Here is a 3,749-nt window from a genome sequence, read left to right as displayed (position 1 = left end):
TAGTGTATGGAGCTTGGTACCCATTACATAGTAAGTGCTTAGCAAATTCTAGCTCTTATTAACTTGAGTACCAATTCTACTGAATGTTCATGGATGCCTGGATCAGAGTCCTGAGAGGTCATGATCAGACTTAATGGGAAGGAATGACTGATAGATTAGTGATGTCTGTCCTGGATATAGAAAGGAGAGTGAGCCTACTGGAGCCTCCCATCTGCCATTCCTGTAGAAAACTATTGAATTCATCCCTGTCTTCCCATGAACCCTTTCCAGGACATACCACATGAAAGGTACTCAACGAATGTGCAGAGAGATAATTATTCGGCTGGTGCTTCTTGCCATAGTGGTGTAAGGCCGGAGGGGTGAGCATGGGAACTAAAGTGGGTTCAGAACCTGAGGTAAAACCTCTCTCCCCAACGTAGTTTTTGATACCTCCCAGTCATGAGCCAGGAGATCACCTGGATAAAATAGAGTCTTACCAGCAGGTAAATCCTTGCTTTGAAATAGACTGGGCTGGTATGCAATGGTGAATTAGAAACCTAGAAAACTGATGGGCTAATGGTGAAAAATCAGAGAAAGAATACTGTAGGGAAAAGAGCCATGGCCAGTCCTAGCTCCTCCGACAACCCAGCCCACACACAGGCCCTCTTTGGTCCTCAGACTATAAGGATGGTGATCTCAACCAGGGGTGTTGTGAGGCTGAAATGGCATAAGCCTTGTTCTACAGAAAGTTGTTTTACAGGCATAGGTCAGTAAAGTATGAAATTCCACCTATCCATTGAGAGACTGACCAAATATCAAAAAATATATAGTTAGTTATATTCAACCTGTAGGTATTGTCCTCAAATTTCAGTCAATCCTCCTTGGTACTCCTCTCTCTCTCTGTTTATCCCCATCCTGATATGAGTGTTAAAGTATAAGTGAGACTCCTCCTCACCTCCCACAGCAAGTTCTAAGCCAAGGCCTGTGGAACCTCCTAGGGCATCACCATCTCATTTTGTTGGAAGATAGACTTTAGCCATGCTGCTCACAAAGTTAAATGCTGCTGTTATAAGTTTGTGGCTCCAGATGCAATGTCCCAGCACTAGCCTCTGGACATGTAAGAAGCAAAGCCAAGAATTCCAAGCGTTGGCCCAACAACCACACCTTTTTCAATTGTTGTGGCCACAGCCATGACCTTGGTTAAGTCACTTCCACTCTCCAGGCTTTGGATTCTCCTTTAGCCTGAGGTCTGGGCTTAGAGTTGGAGAAGCAGGCTCGGAGGGAACGAAACCTTCCAGTCTTACTATGTCATACACATCTGGGAAGTCCAGTGAGCTAGGAGGAGCCATAGAGGGAAGGAGGGAGATTCCAGAAGGACCCTCAAACCCACAATGCCTGAAAGGGCCAAGAGCACCAGGGCTGCTCAAAGGTACCAGCCATAGTGGAGCATCAGTGTCTTAGGAATAGATGACCCAAAAACAAACAGGAAATGTCACTTGAGTTCAGAGTCTTCACAGTGGGCTTGAATAAGCTGGATTCCATGTTGGCTGTTTATTCCAGATATCTGTGGGAAAGGAAATGTGAGCTCTATGTGCAAACTGGTAGCTGGGTCACAAGGCAAGCAGAACAGAAGTACCCATTAGCTCTGGGAGGAAAACCCAGTTCACCTTTCAGGGCAGTCTGGGGGTTATTTCTGCTCTGCCCACCGTACAAGCTATTCAAGGTCAAAGTTAAGAGAAAACTTCAGAAAGAACTTGCAAATTATTGAATGTTTAAAAGAAAGTTTGGGAAATGGAAAAAGTGAAGACAGGGTAGACTTCCCCATTGTTATGATAATAGAGGAGCATCCCAAGGGTGGAGGGGGCCCAAGAGGAAGTTATAGTGCTTGCAGGCATCAGAATCCTCAAATGCACCTGAGGACCACTTGCCCAGTGGGGGTGGGGGTGGGAGGAGAAGAAAATACAGTGCCTGTCCCCTGTCCCTGCCCCAAGCCAAGTGAATCATATTCTCCAGGGGGTGGGGCTGGGGATTGAATGGGAGATTGTTATTGTACTGTTTTGGTGTTTGGGGTTTTTAGCTCCTTAGGTGTCCTAAGGTTCTGCAAGGTTGAGAATCACTGTGGGAAAGTCTTATCCAGAGCTGGAGGTTAGGGTTCAAGCTGTGCTATAGGAGCCTGAGCACCAAGAGGTAACCTGGGAAAGGGAGTTGGGAGAAGAGATGGCAGAGGAAGGGAGAGGCGGAAGTGGTTTGGTGGGAAGAAAGAAATGATCAGAACCTGAAAGGCATGCCAACATTAATTGCTAGATTTGACCCTAGGAAAAGTTAAATGAATGTGTTGTGTCTTGTGCAGATGCTATGCTTGGAGCCTTGACAAAGTGAGACATTATGCAATCATGACATCATGCCAACTGGGTGAGGCAAGCATCCATGCTCCATTCCCCCGAGGAAGAAAGGGAGGTACAGAGAGATGACACGCTTTGCCTAAAGTCATCCAGCTGCTTGCTGGCAGAGCTGGGATTCCAGAGCAAGTAGGTCTCCATATTCCAAGACCAGATGAGGAGGTCCAGACTGGATTTTCCTGGAATGTTGGCACTGACCTGGACTGAACCCATCTTTATGAAGAGTACAAAAGATGAGACAGACAGATTAATAAGTGCCTGAAACCAGGAAGTTGGAGACCCATGCACTGTCTGAGCACCTGGGAGAGCCTGCAGGAAGTCAAACAACGAGAATCCCAGGCCTCCAAGATTCCCCTGTCACTTAGCAGGAGGTGGGTGTGAACTTGTGCTGTTCTTGCACAAGCCCCAGGAGTATAAAGGCTGGAGCCACCCACGGAGGTGCACACGGGCAGGCAGTCCATCAGCACAAAGGCAATCAGGGGCTGAACCCAGGTGCTAAGACGTGTAATTCCCAGCAGACAGCAGATCAGAGAGGCTCTGCCAGAGCAGACAGGAAAACCTGAAGGGGAAAGATGCACTACGCGTGTTGGTGGGCGGGGTTGATACAGCACCACGCAGGGCCGCATCCATGGCCCCCCCCTCCGACGTCTAGACTTGCATCCTGAGTGCAGGCCCTCTCTCCCTGGTTGCTTCCACCTATCTAATGCTCAGAACATCTTGGGTTAGTATCCTTCTTTCTATTTGTTACTTTCTTTTCTTTTTTATGAAATAGTTCCAAAAGGCAGAAGAATATAGACAATGATTTAACTTGAGCACATCATCAGGCTTTGTCAAATCCTAACATTCTTCTCCATATTTGCTTCAGATACACATTTTTAAAGGTAAAACTATATGTAAACAGATATAAATTGATATCTTTGAAGCCTTCATATGCCACTCCCTGATTTCTTTTTCCTTTTTCTATTCCCAGGGGGAACCATTTTCTGGAATTTGATGTTTATTATTCTCATACAAAACTTTACTCTCACTACATGCGATCATCAATAAATAATGGTATTTTCACATGCTTTAACTTAGTGGGATGATAAATGTAAATAATATAATCAATATAGTATTAATAAATTATATTAATAATATTTTATATAATAAGTGATATATGAAATGTAATATCAATATAGATGGGATCACACTGCTATGTGTTTTGTTTTTGCTGACATTCTTGATCAGGTTTTCACCTATGTTAATGCTCATTCATTTACTTTGACTCTGAATAATAAAGTATTCATTACATGAAAATATTATAATTTATATATCCATACTTCTTTGGGTGGAAAGCAATTTGTCCACTTTATCCCCAATGTTCCAATTTTT

The 3,749-nt window shown here is 44.4% G+C and overlaps 1 long non-coding RNA gene across 1 annotated transcript; it reads left to right on the top strand.

Moving 5' to 3' along the window:
- The first annotated feature begins 2,499 nt into the window (after positions 1 to 2,499).
- LOC122675189 lies at positions 2,500 to 3,522 on the top strand. The gene is made up of 2 exons (XR_006335217.1): positions 2,500 to 3,099; positions 3,349 to 3,522. It is a non-coding gene; the product is annotated as an uncharacterized LOC122675189 (long non-coding RNA).
- Positions 3,523 to 3,749: the final 227 nt, after the last annotated feature.

Source organism: Cervus elaphus, chromosome 19 (genome assembly GCF_910594005.1).
Source record: "Cervus elaphus chromosome 19, mCerEla1.1, whole genome shotgun sequence".
Classification (NCBI taxonomy): domain Eukaryota; kingdom Metazoa; phylum Chordata; class Mammalia; order Artiodactyla; family Cervidae; genus Cervus; species Cervus elaphus.
Note: the sequence above shows the minus strand (reverse complement) of the source record. Positions and strands in the feature narration are given on the sequence as shown.